Source organism: Micromys minutus (genome assembly GCF_963924665.1).
Source record: "Micromys minutus genome assembly, chromosome: 12".
Taxonomy (NCBI): Eukaryota; Metazoa; Chordata; class Mammalia; order Rodentia; family Muridae; genus Micromys; species Micromys minutus.
In genome coordinates, this window is record NC_137981.1 from 2,608,011 (window position 1) to 2,628,291 (window position 20,281).

A 20,281-nucleotide genomic window follows, 5' to 3' on the forward strand; every position below is an offset into this window, starting at 1 on the left:
CACACACATATTCACATAAAAATAATTAAAAACATATTTATGTAACTGCTTGTGTTATGAATGCTAATTACATTCCCTCCAAACTGCTTACACAGGCGTCTGCACAGAGCTTCCGGGAACCTGTCCCCCGCCCCCATTGGTTCAGATTGGTAAATAAAAATGCCAATAGCCAATAGCTAAGGTGGACAGACAGAGGTCAGTTTCTGGAAGTTCCTAGGCTTGGGATTGGGAGGAGAAGGAGGAAGAGAGGATCCAGTGTGGAGGAGAGGAGAGACATCATGCCTAAGAAGTGCAGGACCGAGAGGCATAGCTGCCATGTGAAGGAACCAGAAGAGGATGGCCGAAAGGGCTGCCCAAGTTGGTCAAGGGCAGCCAACATAGAATAGAGAATTTAGTAAGTAATAACATGAAAGTTAGACAGTGGCTCAGCTATTGTGCTATTTAAGGCATATCAAATTATAAAAGTTGTGTATGTATATCTTCCCTTTGGCAATACAAACCATTGAGGCTGGGAACAAACCTACTGTCAGGATTATTAATTAATTATTTCAACATTTTTATCAGAGGATTGCAATTCACCATATTATTGCAATGGGGAAAGTTCTCTAGATCTAGGTAAAACACATGTAGACACACACACACACACACACACACACACACACACACTCACAAATGACCTAGGAATGGGGTAGCTTTAAGTGTTGTGGGAGAAACTGTTGCACATCGTAAACAGAGATCAATTGGTGTTTAGATACCTTCTATTACTGTTGCCTCTGGCATGCCAAATGTATTTTCTTCTTCTGTTCACTGGAGAACTAAGCATTTTAAACAATTTGCCTAGAATCAAAAATTCTTTTCATAACCTGTCATCTCTTCTACCTTTACATGTTTGTCTAACATGAAAAACACAAAGACCATCATTGTCCTGTACAGCTGTGATCTGAGAAGTGCTGGTCCAGAGCTAGAGAGATGATGGTGAGTCAGTGACTCACGTTGCTCTTAGAGAAGACTGTAGTCCAATTGGCAGCATTATCATTGCATGCCTCCCATACCCATGACTCTCCATTTGTATACACACAGACACACAGACACACACTTACACACACACCACATTCACAAATGCATGCACACAGACATATAGAAAACACACATATATACAAACTTGCACTCGATTCACAAACACACACACACACACACACACACTTAAAAATATAATAGACCCTGTAAAAAAGTAATATTCCATTTCTGGATAATGCTAGCATAAGACATACAATCTCTGTCCAGTTCATTGCCTTTTGTATTCATACTCCTGAATGAAGATTCTTACAGTGTAATATCTCGCTGGGGCAAAATATTCTTGAAAAATATGTTTGGTTTTAGTCCAGGTGCTTTTTGATTATTCCTGACTTCTGGTCTCAGTCCACAAAACTCCATGAGACCATGAAGCTAACTCAAACCAATAATCTGGAATTTATTCTTTCTGCATCCTCTGCTGTCATCTTTGTTTTCTGTCACTTCAGGCATCCAGCCCATTCCGTGGGACCCTTTCCCTTTAATGTTACAAGATTAGAAACTAAAAAAGAGTGTGTATTACTAGGTGAACTGCAGTATCAAGAGGGAGATCATATCCTTATTTGTCAGTAAATGACCTGACAACAGAGGACAAGAGCTCATAAGAGAGAAAGCAGGCAAAGCTGAGGGCTCTACACCTACTTCTGAAGCAAATTTCTTTGGAGGCATTAAGAAAGACTATCTCAAGATTGAAAGCTCCTGAAACTTCACAGTAACATATTCCTGAATAATCAGAAATGTGCAGACTCATATAAATCTCTTTCTGATCTTCAAAAAGCAATTTTCCCAGCCGGGATTTTGTCGGATTTCTATTGAACCTCTTTCCAATACTCAGCCCCAGTAGTGGTCCCTCTGACATTATTCATAAACAATGTTAATTATTTATTTATAGACTCACAGGGTATTATTTTTGTTCAGGTCTAAAGCTTATTGCACATACTATAACAAAGTCTTTAAATGAAGACTTGAGACTGGGAAAGTCTGGCACTGGGGTCAGAGACAGCCATTGATATACTGTGAAGAAGCAAGCTTGGTACTCAGATGAAGCCAACACCTCAGTTCATAAATCCAACTCCAGCTTCTTTGTAAGACAGACTTTGTAGCAACTCTTTCTTCTTTGATCAATTTGTATGTAACAACACAAATAACTGACCAGAACCTTTCATTGTCTGTGAGAGTTTTCAGTAGTTTTTGGAGTACCAGCATAAAAGCTGCTGTGGTTGTCTCACTAGAACCTCTTTCTATCTCTGTTTGGTTTCTGTGAGGACTTTCTGGAGCCTTTAATATGCTAGTGTTCCAACCCTGTCCATGTGTACTTGGATACTGTAAGTAAACCATGTAGCATTATCATCGTTGTCTTATTGTTTTTCAACAGCAGGGATCAAATCCAGGCCCCAACAGAGGCCAGACACAACATTGTCACTGAACCACACAGTCAGTGCATTTTAAACAAAGAGTTTTCATCCTATTGAGGAAGTAAGACTGAAAGAAATGTTGTGTCAAAAAGAAATCCACTTTGAAGAGAGCTGGTTTACAGTACACAACCAAGACTGAAACACTAGGAGGAAGTCGGAGCATTGTAGAACGGGAAAAGAACAGGAGACACCTCTGACTGGAGCACACCCTTGGACAGAATCTGGTAATGTCATAGAGACTGCTCAATTCTTCCTCAGCCAGACCCTAGGAAATGATGAGTAAAGACAGCCAGGGTTGGGGGGGGGGCACCAGTTATGTGAAATATCTTCTTGAACATTCTATTTGATAGACCTATCTACGACTTTCTTCCTCACCAATATAAACAGGTGTGGTCCGTGTTATCCTCCAAGTTAGAGATGAAAAACAAACCAAGGAGAGCAGAGCATCTTTGGCTGAAGAGTGTCAACAGAAGACACAAGAGTTCATGCATCTTTTCTAAGACCCAAATTCATCCAAGAGACTTCTTTCTAGCCAAGCTCTATGCAAGACAAAGAAAGGTTTCCTTGGTGTCATTGGAATAAAGTTTAAAAGAAGAAGAAACTCTTCCCTTTGGCCCTCTATAGTGAGCATGTTAGAAAGCCAGACAGTGAGCTGAATGTTCTCATCTTACACATGAGAAAACTGGGTCTCTTGGACTTTATGGGCTGGTGGAAGACAAGAAAAACGCTAACTCTACCCAATCGCCCAGGGCCCAGTGGACTCCACTGACTACCTCAGTGTCTGTGTTCTGCTCCTGTGCTTGGCTTCTGCTGAATGCCAGACAATGTGCCAGCATGTATACCTGCATTCTTTCATCTTCTCCTCTGACCATTTCCTATTTCACAGAATGGCATGGGAAAACTCTACTTCAGGGCCAACCTTGGCCAGGTTGCCAGGAATACAATCTGTACCAGAAGACAAATGCCCTAACCTATGCTATTCAGAGACAGTCTCCTTTCTATCCACCTACCTGTTTCCTTCCTATTTCCATTTCAAAGTACTCAGATGAAAAAAAAAAATCAAAGGTCAGCTGTCCATAACTCAAATCTTTTCTCTTCTTTGCTCCTACAGACAAATTGGAGTCTTCTGTCATCACAGGGCAAGAAAGACTGGGCAGAGACAAAGCAAGCTGGTTCTCTTCACAAATCAGATACCTGAAAGAGGTCAATCCTCTTAGGAAGGCAGGAAGCAGAGCTTAGTCACATTTCTATTCCTTCTAAGGTTAGTCAGGACAAATGACACAGAATGCTTCAAATCGCTCCCAATTTACTACTTCTTTCTTTGAAAGGTATGAAGTGAAGCACATAGTAAATGACTTCAAAAATCTAGTGACATGTTCTGAAGACACTGTGCTCTCAAACTCTCACAGAAGAAAAGGGAAGGATGAGTAGAAGACGAAGGACAGCAGTGAGAAGCAAAATCCAAATCCTCTGCTTTAGAATCTGCCGAGCTTAGGGCTCCCCAACTCACCCCAGTCAACTATGTAGAGTTACAGCAAGGGGGCACTCAGAGCTCTGCATGTGGATGAGCTCCTCTGGCAAATTTGGTTTATAGCAAAGGTACACTATCTGAGAAGTGATTTATAAATGTGGTACATACAGAACTTAGATGTTTCCAGAAATTACTTGAAGGATTCAGCTTGAGTAGAAATAGTTGGAGATGGAGTGTTGGCTCAAATGGGTGCCAAAGCCTGCAGGAACATGCAGCAAGGGATGAGGAAGACATTCTCCTCAGGGAGACTGCTCTTTGGGTCTACAGAGTCTATTTAAAAGAGATCAGCATCAACAGCCTTATGCTACAAACCTCTTTATGTGCTTTGAATTTTGAAATTATTCAGAAACCACAGTCTTATGTTGCCTAGTGACATTTGGTCAAGAATGAGCTACAGATGTGGTAGAGGATCTGTAAAATTCCATATGACAGTGGCCCTGTAGCCATGTCTATATGTGAATGTATACTCTATGTGTTCACATGATGGGATCCACAAACGTCTCAGAGTGCACTTTGCTCTTTAACAATGCATGACTGAATTTTGTGCAACCTACACATCCCATAGACCATGAGAGCTCCGGTGACACACAGAAATACACGCAATGACTAGTTTGCTTCTACCCACACCAACTGGGCTCAAAGATGTGTTTCCTTCACTTCAGACCCACACTTGCCTGTGTGCTTCTTTCTGTTCACACAGTAGGAGGAAGCAGTATCCTACCGGCCCTCTACACTGCAGCCATATCTACACTGAGCATCACAGTCCTGCAGCTCCCAGATGTGGCATGTGTCACTTGACCACTGGCTTCTGATGGACTTGTAGGACTCCTCCAAACCTGCTGTCACGACTGACTTTAGGAGGAACACTCTGTCCATGTCTTTGCTCACTCATGAGGATTTATATTTGGGATAACTTTCTAGAAAAGAAAGGGCAAAGAATATATGGATTTTTATTTCATGGACTACAAAATTCTCTCTTCAAGAGGTTGTAATAATGTTGATTTAGCTCCCACACCCACACCAAAACACAATGATTCTTATTGAATTTTAATCTGCCATGATGACTTCTCTCTGGAGTGAGTGCCAACCAGGTAGTATGGATGTGACTTGGAAGCTTTATATCTCTGGAGAACAGCAAAAAGGGATGGAGCATAGATGGACCTCAAGAGTGAGTGGTCATGCCTTCCTGCTTCCATCTTATCTCCTGGATAAATCCTGCCTAGGAAGCTTATTCAATTTCTCATCCTGGATTCATGTAAAAAGCCAAGCAGGTATGATGGTGACTTAGTATTCATGAGGCAGAGACAGGAGATCCCTGGAGCAAGTTGGTTAGCCAGGCTATCCAGAATTGGTAATTTCTGGGTTCCATGAGAGACCATGACCCAATAAATTGAATGTGGAGTGATCCAGACATGGCACCTCAACTTGGGGCCTACATACACACACACACACACACACACACACACACACATACACACACACACACACACACACACACACACACACACACACACTTGTACATATAAACATGCAAACACATTATGTATTCTATAAAATTATAACTGTAGCTGGTATGTCAGTGAGAAATAAATAAATAAAACAGAAATAATTACAGTATTTAAATGATTATGATATAAATGTCCTTGCTTAGGTCTGCCAGAGAGGAGGTACTGCTCTGGACACTTGTAAGTAAAGCCTCCATGGCAGACAGACAGGAGGAACCTGGCTCAGCCTACACAAGACTCAAAGCTCTGTTTGCAAATATGAATGTTTTACAAAAATTCTGTTTCCAGTTCTGCCCACTGGCTGTCACAAAAGAAACTAGTGCCCTCGTCACTTGTTGAGTGTCTACACCGCATCTTCAGGAAAAGCAGATAGCATGTTCCTTCTTCCAGTAATTCTGAGCCTGGTATTGATTTATTGTTTATTTTCACTGAGTCCATGCACTTAGGAGGAAACAGGGAATAATGTATATGTACTTTCAGAACACTGCTTCAGTGTTGTAAATAATAATCCCACACCATTAATGAACCTTTCCAGAGGTGCCTGCCTTGCAACAGAACATTACTTAAGCACTGAAAATCCAATCAGCAAATATTTATTTTGCAAATTTCTATGTGCATGCTTAAAACTCTTGTTCCATAAATAAAACAAGCCTCTCTAGGAAAAGACATTAATTCAACACATATTTACTGAGTACTTACTTTGTGGCCCTATGCCACCAGAATCTGATAGGGCAAAGGATCCATTGTTGAGGCGAGAGCATACTGAAAGAGTTATAGCTGATTCAACAGCTAATGTGAATCTAGAAGGGCGCGCACACAGAATCCCATGAGAAGGGCTTTCAAACAAACTCTCAAGGAACCAGGGAAGGCTTCCAGTGGGGCACTTTAAAATGATTCCCATGCTAGGGTTCAGCTAGGACTAATGAACAGAAACTGAGAAAGAATATTGTTTCTTATAGAAGTTGATTTAAACGTCAGCTAAACCAACAGAAGGAGTCAGAATTAGAATATAGACAGTCCTCAGGACATAAAGCACATCCTCCTTCACCCTCCAATTTTCTAGAAAGTTGAATACATGATTAGGAATGAAAGGAGACCACTACACTTCTACACTCAAACCACAACCGATTTGGTACTTAAAATGGTGAATGTTCTTCACTCTGACAGGCTGTGTGGACATCTCAGAGCTTTCAACCTTACCTCCATCTTCGTCTAATTCCACCCAGCAGAATCTGCTTTAGAGGCCCACCTCCTCTTTATATAAAGCTCATAAAACCTAGTTAGAGATAGTCATTGAATAATATGATGGCCTTAACAGATGGAGGAATACTTTCCTTCCCTGCTGCTTAGATTATTTTGACAGCAAGGAGTCCCCCAAAGCACGAAACGGTGCTAAGAAAAGTTCACCAAGAATATCAACAAGGAAAAAGGGCCACTGAACTGTACGAATCTACCCACTACACATTCTTCCACACTCATAATAACCAGCATGGTATATTATAGGAAGTGAAATCCTTACAGGAAAACAAGTGAGAAGCCAGGTACGTTGTCAGAGCTGCCTCTTACTGTGGAGGACTGAAGTCAGTGAGCAATGACACCATGAAGTGAGATGAAAATGACAAACAGAAAAACAAAATGTGCCTTCTGAGAGTCATTCCTGAGATTGCTCATTCCAGTGAACTGTAGAAGAGTGTCTCCCATCCAGGAATGATGCAGTTTGAACTTCAGTAGGACAAGCACTAACTCATGCTGCTTGCAAGACAATTGTCTGCCTCTAAGTGATGGTAGGCAGTTTGAGAAAAGGGATATTTTAAGTAAGCGAAGAGGGGACATTTATTTAATACTATCATAGCACAGTGACTTAATAGTCTGTGTTGCTTTGTGTTACTCTAACAAACAATATCAGCTCATGTAACCTGAAACTACTAAAGAAACACACACACTGGTACACAGAACTCTCACACACATACATACACATGCACAGAACACATGCATATAGGTATAACACAAACACACACACACACAAACACACACATACACATGCACAGTACTTACATGTGCACAAGTGCACAGAACTCATTCACACATACTCGTGCATGTGCACAGAACTCTCTCTGTCTCTGTCTGTCTGTGTGTGTGCATTCTTCTCTCTCTCTGACACACACACACACATACACATGCACAGTCCTTACATGTGCACAAGTGCACAGAACTCATCCACACATACTCGTGCATGTGCACAGAACTCTCTCTGTCTCTGTCTGTGTGTGTGCATCTCTCTCTCTCTCTCTGACACACACACACACACACACACACACACACACCTGCTCATAGAACTCACACACAAAATAAGGACCTAGTGCAAACACATGGTAGCCACTGTGTCCCTTCCCACAGGCTAGATTCTCTAGTTCATGTGTCCTTGTTGGCAACTTTCAACTTCTGTCACTCATCACAAATAATGAACACATTTTTGTATAAGAGAAACATTGCCCAGTGCCCTGCAGCACTGTATTGGCAGAAAATGGCCTACACTCCGTAAGGAGTATCTGACACTATGTTTGACGCTGCCTATTCCTCCTATTAACCTCTACGTGAGCAAAGCAGGGGCACATTCAAGACTTCCTTCCACTGCTGACATCTTTGGAATTAAGAGCTCAGAGCCAGCCAAGGTGCTAACCTCCTTCTCTCTCCAGTGTCCCATTCTTAGGTGGGCCAGAAACTAAATCAAATTCCACTTCACGAATGAAGCTAATACCTATGAGGTAGGAGGCTGCATTAATATTTCCAAGACCAAATATTCTCCCTCAAGTAATATAAATTTATAGGTATGACTTTTCCCCATGCTCTATCGACTGTTTGTGGTATATGAAAGTAATTAGGCTTTTCTGAAACCCAGAGTGGCTTTGAGAACTCTATTTGAGTAAACACAAAAGAAAAGCATTCTGAGTGGTACTTTTAATGTTTTCACAAAAGTTTATATCTAGAAAAAAAAAGATCATTTTCAGTTTTCTGCAGTAAAGCTCTTTCTCTTAGTTACTAATGGGGATATATGGAATCCTGAAAAAAAAAAAGGTTCAGCTGAACAGCAGTCTGAGAACAGATCTGGCCAAGCCCATGACTTATAGAACACGTTACATAATTTGATATATAGAGAGAGGTGGAGGGAGGGAGGGATGCAGAGATGAAGAATGGCCACTGAGTTCATTAGACTAGTCTAGTCTATGAAAGACTAAATATGGAACAGATAACAGCTGGACCCACATGTTACATATAGCTCAATATCTGTACCAACTGTCTAATAGTTATACCTACCTAATAGCTTCTGCCTTGGTCCTGGCTTAGGAACAATCAGGGCAATGTAAACAAGCTCCCGAAGCCAACCAGAGCCAATCCCCTGCCTTTCCCTTAGTAAGTTGCCCTGTGTTTATCACCAGATAAACCTTAGGCTGTCCCTCTTTTCTTCAGTGAAGTTTCCCACACCCCTGCCTCTCCAGCATTATTTAATACAACATTATTCCCACCTCATTTCCTATGCTTGTAGGCAGCGGACAACAGAAGATGCTAAGTATATTGTCTAAAAGTAAAGGGAATGAAACACAAGAGCAATGGCAGGAAATGAGGGAAGAGATGTGCTCAAAATAAGCAGTTAAAGCAAACATTAGGGAACACCAACATGGAGAAAAGCATAGAAAGGAAGGTTTGGGGTGTTTTTGTTGGTTTGTTTTTTGTCCCATCTCTTCAATCCTAGAATCATAATCTCATATCAGTGATATTTAATGACAATAGTATCAATAGCTGTTTGGAAGCTTTTCTGAAGAAGCTAACAACATCTGGTATCTACTATGATGTGCTGGTGATTATTCAACAACTGGGGTAGTTCTGTATTAGGAATGCTCACCAGGGCTTGAACATCTCACTGTACATTTAGGCTTTGGAAAAAAAAAAAAAACAAACAAACAGAACCAGACCTGAAAGTTAGACCATCCAATATTTGGCTTCTCAAAAACAATCCCACAAGAAAATTGATAGCTCTGACACAGACAGATCAACAGAACCTTCTGAGTTAGACACATATCAGACCCTCACAGCTAAAAAGCATTTCACACACTGCCGTTCCATCCAACATCTAGGGAAGCACAGACAACATCACTAAGTAGATGTTGAGTAGATTCAAATGAGTTTCTATTGCAGTGTAGCAGAAGCTGAGAAGCTCTGCACAACTCCCCAGAGCCTCAATGAACTTCATTACTGCTGCTTATCAGGACCCCAGTTTGAAGCTTCAAACAATTGAACTATGGAGTCTATATGTAAAGATGCTAAAGGAACCATCAACTGTTTAGGATGAAGTGCCAGTCAGATAGGTAGAAAGAACAACAAAAACCACATTGCTACATATGAAGAAATGACCTATATCACAGAGATTAAAAGACAAACAAAACAAAAATCCAAAACACAAGAAGAGATCTTCGGCTGATGTTCATATAAGGAAGTGTAGAGAACTATCTACAATAGAAATGCAGAAATGGCAGGCAAGCTACAGGTGTTGCAATCATATTCTTACCCTGTGAAAATCTAAAAAGGTCTTAAGATGGGTACCACTGTAAGCACCTCACTTCTATTTCACAGGGCAGAATTTAAATTCCAGTCCTAGATTACAGACCACAAGCAACTTAACTGAGAAGCAATCAGTTGTCTCCTGAACAATTCAATAATATAGCCTTTTCCAGATTAAGGGATACAGTTGAGTGGATGTGTGTTTTAAGAAGCCCTGAATAATTGTCAGGAGGATATGTAACCATCAAGAAAACTGATGACTATTTTAAACTATCCCCTGCTCCCACAGCTATTAATAAACTTGCCATATTTGGTAAAAATATTCATTTATGAGAAGTATTAATTTTCCCCAAACAAGTAGGGTATACTATTTAAAGTGTATTTTCACCAACAGAAATTAATTTGACTAAAGTATTTAAGTGTAGATAATTCCACTGGGCAACAAAAGACACTTAATCTCTACCCTGACACAAGAGCAAAGTGGTACAACTACATTTTAAACATTTAATTAGAGGTAAAATCAAGTTTATATAATGATATACCACACTGCTAGCAAGTAACGAAGATGAACAGCCTAGCACATTATCAACACCAGAAGCACTGTAGAGTTCCACTTTGCTTACAGACTGCAGAAAGAAATTCTGTAGCTGCAAATGGCTTTTTTTTTAATGCCATATCTGAATTTGGTCGTTTTCTTTCTTTCCTTTTTAAGAACTTGTAACTGGAATAATTTGAAGCATTAGAGTTTCAACAGTGACATTTCTCATGTTTGAGAGAAGTTTGTGCAATTTAGACACAACTGTGTCTGCTTTTAGCAAACATATTGTTCACATTTTGAGCAAAACTGCTGATCTAGTCTGCTGCGCATGCCCCAGCACTTGGAAATCAGGACAGATGTGCGTTTGCCAAGGGATTTCCCTACACACATTCCCAATCCTTCTATAAGTGTCGAGAAAGCTCATTTCTAAGCTGTTAAAATGTACTAATGTGCAATATGGTATTATGTCACACCATGGGCACACTGGCAAAAGACAAATTATACAAACACAGGCACAGAGGCATATACCCCAAGCTTAGAGTTCTACCCTAAGCAGCATCCTCTCTACCCAGTCCTTCTAGAAGGAAGAGCCCATTTCTTCCCCATAATCTATAGTAGATGATTTCACAGAAAAGGCTAATTCACCCTTCCACATCTATTTATAACTATACCTGATGATACCACTACAATCTAAAGATATTAAAAGGGTAGATATACATGGTCAACTACTCAACAATACACAATGGGGTTATATGCAGATCCTCATTAGATTAAGAATACAAAAGACATAATTAAAAAAATAATTTGGACAGAGATACAATGGATGTGTGGATGGTGATATTCCCAGAAGTCATGGGTAATGAAATGGAAACCCCGTATCCAGAGTGGGACACATCTCTAGACTGGGTGTTTAAAGCTATGTAGTTATGGCCATTGCTATTGCTTGCCCACCAAAACTGGATAGCAAGATGGTTTTGCTGAAGACTCCACATGCCTCAGTTTACTCGGTTGCAGAGTAAAGAGAAACTTTATAAAACATTAGCTAAAAGAAAGCTTTACCCTATTGAATAGCCTGCCATAGTGTTAGAAATTTCTACCAGACTAGAGGCACAAAGTCAGCAATGGTCTTTCCCAGCATAGGACCTTGCAAACTATAATACCAACTTGCATTGTGAGAAGTACTTACTGGTATAATAGTAGCACTAATGTTTGTGAGGGTAACTGATTAATTTCTTATTGAATCCACGGCCCACTGTACAGAAGGGAATTTGTGTCTAGTATTATCTATCTGTTTAAAGGCCCAAGACTGGGAAGATCATAGGCACGACGTAGGAAGTGGTTCTGATGCTCTGACTAGGAATAAATGCTCAAAGTCCTATACCCAGTAGGCTCTTGATTGATCAAAGCTGCTAGTTGCCAGTGACAGGGTGGAAGAGGCTGAACTTCCAGGTTCCCACAGGCAGGCTAGCAGGCACAGGTGTAAAGAGGATTCTCTGTGCTTCTGAGAAACAGAGAGACCCATCAGCCATGTAAGGTAAGAGCTTGGGTGGAGTGGCCACTGGGTGCTTCCAGAACTGGGCCTGGGGTAGAAAGTGAGAGATTAGAAACACAGCAAAGCTGAGGGAAGATTTAATGATGCTGAACTTGAAGTAAAGGTAACTGAGCAGCTAAGCTGAGGGGTATTGATCTGGGAATGAAGGTAAGGGCACATTAGCCATGGGAGGCTTAGATATGCCAAACCATTGAGATAAAAATCCTATTAAAATAGTGAGTGAGTGAATGTGTGTGTGTGTGTGTGTGTGTGTGTGTGTGTGTGTGTGTGTGTGAGTTTCATCTGTGGACCTAGGGTAGCTCCTGGGCTGGTTCATCCAGGCAACATGAAGTGGTGTAGCAAAGACTACATGCTACACACTAGAGATGAACCTAATTAATTTTCTTCTCTAAATGGACATATTGTCAAACTTCCTTCTCATAGTTTACACAATAGAATAGTATAACACTCATTCTTTAAAGAGCAGTCATGCATAGAGACTCGTGGTTGTTCGAACTCTGGGGAACAAATGGATATTCAGTGTTTGGATTTAAACAAAGCACTTTAAGGTTCAGGAAACCTTGTGGGTGAGAGAAGAAAAAAACTACAAGAGCCAGATGGTGAGAAAGACTTAAACAGAACCCCAACGCATGGGCATGGCTTGACCTTAGCACACATGAATCTTTAAGAGCTACAGTTGCATGCAAAGACTGAGCCTGTGAACAGGGAGCCACAGATGAGGGTGATATTCACTGAGCCACAGCCAGGGGAACAGAGTCCACTGTTTTGAGTAACATAAATACCTGCAACCATGCTCTAGCTCCACATCCATGCCCATGTGAATGTTCTTCACTAAGTCAAGTGGATCACAAAGTAGAAACCAAAATAAAATAAGAGCAGAGAATGTAATGGAGACCTGGTGGCAGGAACATGGCTGGATTTATTACGTGTGTGACAACACACACAAATAAAAGTGTCCCAAAGTTTTCTGTGTTACAAAGAATATACAACTCTAAGACTTCTTGAGTTTGTACCTATAACTTTTATTTAATATCAAATCAATGGTTTTTGGTTATAGTTCCTATGGTGACCATTATGCACGCATTGATTTTCAAAAACCACATTAGAGTTATAAATAAACTTAATCATTAATGGGAAGAATAATATGGCTTTTGTTAGTAAGCCCTGGGGTGAAGCAAGGGTAAGACATTATCATTATGACTACACTCCAGGGAACTGGAATGTTCAATTCTTCGGTTTAAAAGAATAATTGTAAAAGATTACAGTATTAGGAGAAGGAACAAACCTAGTAGTGCATTTCTAGATTGAGAAGAATTTTCTGCTAACGGAAACTATAGTAAACAGCTACAGTGCTTGTCACCTAAATACCTCTCTAAGCAGCAGGATGCTTGACCTCAGCTTCACTGACCTTTAGAACAGATAATGCTTTTCTGTAGAAGTTGTGGAAGGCTGTTCCATGCATTGCATGTAAGATGCTCAGGGTCTCTAGAAGCCAGAAACAACATCATTTGTGTTTTCAGATACTGTCAAAAGTGTCCAGGGTTGGTTAGTGTAGGGAAGGGATGATGTAAACTGAGAGTATTGCTCTCAAGAATGGCACATTCTGCACAGAACAGTAGCCAACCAATGATGGTTCTAATTTGCATCCCATGCCATGAGAGGGAGCCCATGCCCAGCACGGCCTGAATGATCAAGACCAAGAGGCCTGACAGGCTAAAGACCTCTGAGTTTGAGCCAGTCAGGTCTACTGACTGAATTTCAAGACAACCAGGACTACACAGCAATCTTCTCTTGAAAATCAAAACTAAACAAAATCAATAAATTTATTCTTAGTAATATTCTTATATAGTCATAGATCAATGCCTAGCCTAATCGCCGTCAGAGAGGCTTCTAATGATGTGAGCAAATGCAGAAAAATCACCACCAAACATTAGGTGCAGAGAGATCCCAAACTGGAGATCTCATCTAGTCACTCCCCTTAGAGTTCTGGGAACCTTGCAGAAAGAGGGCAGAAGATGGGTGGAAGAAGGGGAGGAAGAGTTATTGGAACCGAATGGGTGGAGGACACTAGCAGGGGACCACCGCCCACAGATATTAACCAACCAGGACTCATAGTGGTTTGCAGAGACTAAAGTGACAATCAGGGTGACCAAGGTCCCTGCATATATGTTATGGTTGTTTCCTGGGTGGTTTTGTGTGACTCCTCAAAATGGGAATGGGGTTGTCTGACTCTTTTGCCTCCTCTCAGGACCATTTTCCTCCTAATATGTTTGTGGAGAGCTGTTTTTGGCACCTCTGATCAGCTGGTGGTAGAAAAATATTAATTTTTTCAGGACACTTTGAAGCTGACCTTGGGCAGGAAACTGGCTTTTGTGCTGCCCCCTTTCGTGCCAGAATTAAGCACATTTGCATTTGAAGTTCAGAGCAATTCACTTAGGACCATAACCTAGGGAAGTACATTTGCATTCGAAGCTCCTAAAATGCACCTCGGGACCGGGCAGATTCAGCCAGTGCAGATTCTCTGGATGTAGTCTTTTTGTCTTTTGAGACCAACTTTTGTTCCTGATCCTCACACCTGGCCACCAGAAGGATGTTTACTGGATCTTTGATGGTTTACTTGCTTGGTCCTTGTCTGAGAACTGATGTAATCCTTTTGCATTCAATTAAAGTGGTTTAAAACAAGAAAAATAAACAAAGGCAGAGAGTCACCTTCTAGGTGTCAACCTCTGAGCTGGCCATAGTCGTGTTGTAACCTTTAACTAACTTGTCTTTCTTTCAATCCTTGCTCTGGTTCCGGGTGGACCTCTTGGGAGTTCGAGCTGGTCTCGGACATATCAGACCCAGCTCTGATATGAAGGTTTATATCTAGTTTTAGTATATCTTTTTATGCTTTGTCAGCAGATAACCCTGAGAGGCCTTCTCTTTACTGAAGGGAAACAGAGGAGAATGGATCTTGGAGACAGGGGAGGTGGAGGAGGGACTAGAAGGTGTGGAGGTAGGGGAAACTACAGTTAGTTAGAATGTATTGGAAACAAACACATAAAAAGAAGGAGCCTTTTGTTATTCCATATGAAATTGCACATTGATCTTGCCAATTCCATGAAGAACTGGGTTGGAATTTTGATGGGGATTGCATTGAATCTGTAGATTGCTTTTGGTAGGATGGCCATTTTTAAGATGTTGATCTTTCCAATCCATGAGCATGGGAGATCTTTCCATTTTCTGAGATCCTCCTCAATTTCTTTCTTTAGAGGTTTGAAGTTCTTGTCATACAGGTCCTTCACTTCCTTAGTTAGAGTCACACCAAGGTATTTCATAGTTTTTGTAACTATTGTGAAGGGTACCTTTTCCCTAATTTCTTTCTCCACATGTTTGTCCTTTGAGTATAGGAAGGCTACTGATTTGTTTGAGTTAATTTTGTATCCGGCCACTTTGCTGAACTTGTTTATCAGCTGTAGGAGACCTAGAATAGCGAAATCCATCCTCAACAACAAAAAAACATCTGCGGGAATCACTATCCCTGACCTCAAGCTATATTACAAGGCAATTGTGCTGAAAACTGCATGGTACTGGTACAGAAATAGGCAAGTGGATCAATGGAATAGAATAGAAGATCCAGAAATGAGCCCTCATGTATATGGTCACCTGATTTTTGACAAAGGAGCAGTAAACATTCAATGGAAAAAGGACAGCCTATTCAACAAATGGTGCTGGTCCAACTGGCACTCAACATGCAAAAGAATGAAAATAGACCCGTTCTTATCTCCTTGTACAAAGCTCAAGTGTAAGTGGATTAAAGATCTCCACATTAAACCAGATACACTGGAATTATTAGATGAGAAAGTAGGGAAAACCTTAGAACACATAGGCACAGGAGAAAATTTCCTGAACAAAACACCAATGGCTCAAGCTCTAAGGTCAAAGATTAACAAATGGGACTTAATGAGATTGCAAAGTTTCTGTAAGGCTAAGGACATCGTCAAGAAAACAAAACAGCAACCAACAGAATGGGAAAAGATCTTTACCAACACCACATCAGATAGAGGCCTAATATCCAAGGTGTACAAGGAACTCAAAAAGCTAGACACCAGAGAATCAAATAACCCTATTAAAAAATGGGGTACAGAGCTAAACAAATCATTTTCAGTTGAGGAACACCGAATGGCCGAAAAACATCTGAGGAAGTGCTCGACATCCTTAGCCATCAGGGAAATGCAAATCAAAACAACCCTAAGATTACACCTCACACCAGTCAGATTGGCCAAGATCCAAAACTCAGATGACAGCAGATGCTGGCGAGGCTGCGGAGAAATAGGAACACTTCTCCACTGTTGGTGGGGTTGCAAGCTAATACAACCACTCTGGAAATCTGTCTGGCGATACCTCAGAAAATTGGACATAGTACTACCTGAAGACCCAGCTATTCCACTTCTGGGCATATACCCCAGAGACACTTTAATACACAACAAAGATATATGCACCACAATGTTCATAGCGGCTCTATTTATAATAGCCAGAAGCTGGAAGGAACCCAGATGTCCTTCAGAAGATGAATGGATACAAAAATTGTGGTACATATACACAATGGAATACTACTCAGCCACCAGAAACAATGACTCAACCAAATTCTTAAGAAAATGGCTGCATCTAGAGAAGATCATCCTGAGTGAGATAACCCAGTCACAAAAGAACAGACATAATATGCAGTCACTGATAGTGGGATGCTAACCCCAGAGGCTTGCACTCCCCCAGAAACAACTCACAGACTGTATGAAGTCCAAGAAATAAAGAAAACAAAAAATATACATATATTCACAAAAAAATTTATTTCTTTTATCTTTGTTTTTTAAAATAAAGTTTAAAAAAATCATAAAATAAATTTTCAAAAGAAAAAAAAAAAAGAAGGAGCTTTTTTAGGTGCACAGGAATGATATTCACTCATATCCTATGCTTATCAGGTTTTAGAATTCAGTTTGTTCATAGCTGGGGCCTTCACCATTTCAGAAATATCCCTTCTTTAGGATTTGTTCCTTAATTCCATCTCTACCCAGCATCCTCCTATGTTAGTCTAAGGAGAGTCTGATTATAAAAACCTGCCCAAAGGAGACTGAGCAGGAGGCTAGTGTTCACATTTGGGTTGGTAAAGATGCTTGTAGTACATTTGTGCTGTCTTGGTAGGAAATGAATGTAGGACCATTGGTCACAGCACCTTTCCCATGCCAGTTAATGGGAATAGTTATAAGAGTGTTTGACAGGGTGCTGGTGTGAGCTATATGCAGGTATAAAGATTTCATTTTTAAATTGTTCTTGCCTGTATCCATTAGAACAATACAGGGTAAATTTATGATATAAAAGAGTAAAGTAGAAAATAAGGAAACTTCATCAAGTTCAGTCTCCTTAACTGGCCTTATCCCAACTTGATATACACCAAACAGTTATGCAATTAGTCCTCAATTCCTGATTTAAAAAGAGGTATTTTAATTGTGTCTGTACCAAAGACAAAGTCTTTGATTTTTTTTTCTTATAATCATTACCTAAACAATGGACCATACCAACTATTCACATTGTGTTGCATAAACAAGATATAAAATATTGTATACAGGTTTTATGTATATACCTGTATATGAACATGCATATGTAAATTAATACATAAAACTACGCACCGTTTTGTATATTTTTACATGTACTGGTTATATTCTGTCTATTCATAATTTAGTGTCTTATATAAGATTGAGCATCGCAGACTTACTATTCTTTGGGGTCCTGCAAACAATGCTGCATGGATACCAAAGGGCAGAATGACTGAACTAATCAAAACAAGTAAACAGAGAGAACCTTGAGAATTTTGAGTAATATCCTAAAAGTCATAAAGATCTAGACTGAGAAGACTATGTTGAGGCAAATGTAGACAAGGCTGGGGAATCAGTGTTAGTATCAAAGTGCCTGTACAGCAGGTGACGATCATCAGCTGGGGGACCTGGAAGACAAGCGCTCAGGAAGTGAGAGCAGGAGAAGCAGGAGATTAATGTTAGAGGAGCCACCGAGTAAGTTCAAGGCCGGGGAAAGAAAGAAAGAACAAAACACCCTTTTCATGATTTCCAGTGCCCTTTGCATTAAAAGACACCCCTTCTGGGGACAATAATCAGAAAAAGCAGTCCTACCCCTGGGACTAATACAAACTACCCTAGGCATTCCTTCTAGGAGCATAGCTATGTAAAGTATTTCCTCCTCAATTCCAGGAACTCACATATCACCCAGCTCTCACCCGGGGACAATTAACTTAGTAGGTCACTATGGCAACCAACAGGGGCAAGAAAGGCTCTCTGATTTCCAGAGTCATACCTTCAGCAATCATATTTGTTAAAGCCAAAAGGAGTGGGACATTTTTCATTCAGGTTACAGGGTTTTCTGCAGGGTCAGACAGAGCAGGATCCTGGAAGAAGAAGCCTTCAGCCAGGGGTAGCTTTCCCAGTGACACACTCCCACCTTTTCTGCTACAGGTGCTCTCATATGCGAGGACGCAGCAGAACTGCATAGAAGGGTTGTGAGATAGGCAGCCTTGCGCTTCACACCAGAGTTTCTGATTCAGAGAGTGTGAGATGACAGCTAGGAACTGCTCCAATAAAGTGACAAGGCTCATCCGAGGACCCGGTTCTGAAGATCAGTCTTCTTTAGAGAAGTAGCCGGAAAGGGGCGGAGCTGTAGCTGCAGTAACTTGAGAAGATGTGGGGAGGGCTGTCCGCAGCCGTCTAGTTAGTCAGTTCCCAGCAACCATTTGAACAGTCAGCAGAAGAATCAAGGCCTGAGAATGAGAACGCAAGCATGCAGCCTTACTGCATCAGGAAGGAGCAGGGAGCTGTACTGGAGAGGAAACACAAGCAGGGCAGATAGAATACTCAGTTGGAAGAAGATATAACCTGGGAACAGACACAGATTCCCCCATCCTTGTTTTACAAACAAGTTACCTAGAATCTTCAACACGTTCTCACAACTGAGAAGATATAATGTGAAGAGAATTTTTAAATGTTAACCAGAAAGCTGAGGGAATACTCTGAAATCATTATAAATATAGTTCCAAAAATCTAATAAATTAAAATAGAAATAAGAAAGAGGCAAAACTGAAAACTAAATCAACAGCAGGCCAGAAAAACACAACTTAATTACAGTTTGGCCATCCTTATTCAAAATGTTCTAGATTAGATGTGCCTTGAATTTTAGACTATTTTATTCATATCCTTAAAATCTTTTAATGCAATAGTGAGATACTTTATGAATGAGATCCAAGTAGAAATATTAGATTCAGTTATGTTTATGAGTTTACACTCATTGTAAAAACAAAACAAAACAAAACAAAAAACAAAAAAAAAAAAAAAAAAAAAACAAGCTTTAAACAATAGTGTGCCCCCATTTTTATTGTAACTAATTATGTGAATCAGGTAGAATTTTCACCTTGTCACATCCACTGGCTACTCAAAAACTTTCAAAGTTTAAAAGAAGTCTGAATATCATATTTTTTTTAAGTAGAGATGCCCTACACATATAATTAAGACTCAAGAAAAAGGCAAAGAATGTGTTAGTACAAACAAAAAACAGAGCAAACCTTTCAAAGACAGAGAAAGTAAACAAGATTATCAGTTTCTCTAAAACATGGAAACATAAAACTTAGAAGGCTGAGTTATCACATAGAGTTTGTTAGGTTAAAAAGGAATCAGTTCAGTTGATAACATTAAGGTATTGGGGTGGTGGAAGTAACAGCATATCCTAATAATTAACCTTATTAATCTTTGTGGTGGTTTGAATGATAAATGTTCCCATAGTCTCTTGTACTGAAATAATTGGTCCCGTTGCTGGCACTGTTTAGGTGGGCTATGGAACCTTCCGAGAGTTAGAGCTTACAAGAGTCGGTGTACCATGGAGTAAAATTCTCCAAATGGGAATAACAATACCATTACCAAAAAGGAATAAGACCCATCACGGTGGCCCCATGTTCCCAGCACCACCCACGTCAAGCAGCAAAGTCTCCAGGAAAAGAAATGTCTTATCACCGGACTTGGTTGTTTCAGCTCTAGGAAAGAGCTTCCCAGGACTCTTGTGGGGGAAAAAATAGTGATG

General features: G+C 40.4%; 1 protein-coding gene across 4 annotated transcripts in view; it reads right to left on the reverse strand.

Moving 5' to 3' along the window:
- The window catches only part of FHIT (fragile histidine triad diadenosine triphosphatase), a 1,443,778-nt gene that overhangs the window by 803,110 nt on the left and 620,387 nt on the right, over positions 1-20,281 (reverse strand). The window contains exon 1 of one of the 4 annotated variants that reach the window (XM_080926904.1): positions 18,656-18,775. The exons of the other annotated variants lie outside the window; for them this stretch is intronic. The gene's annotated coding sequence lies outside the window, so the exon portion shown is untranslated. Of the gene's footprint in view, positions 1-18,655; positions 18,776-20,281 lie in introns of those variants that run through there. 4 annotated transcript variants of the gene reach the window in all.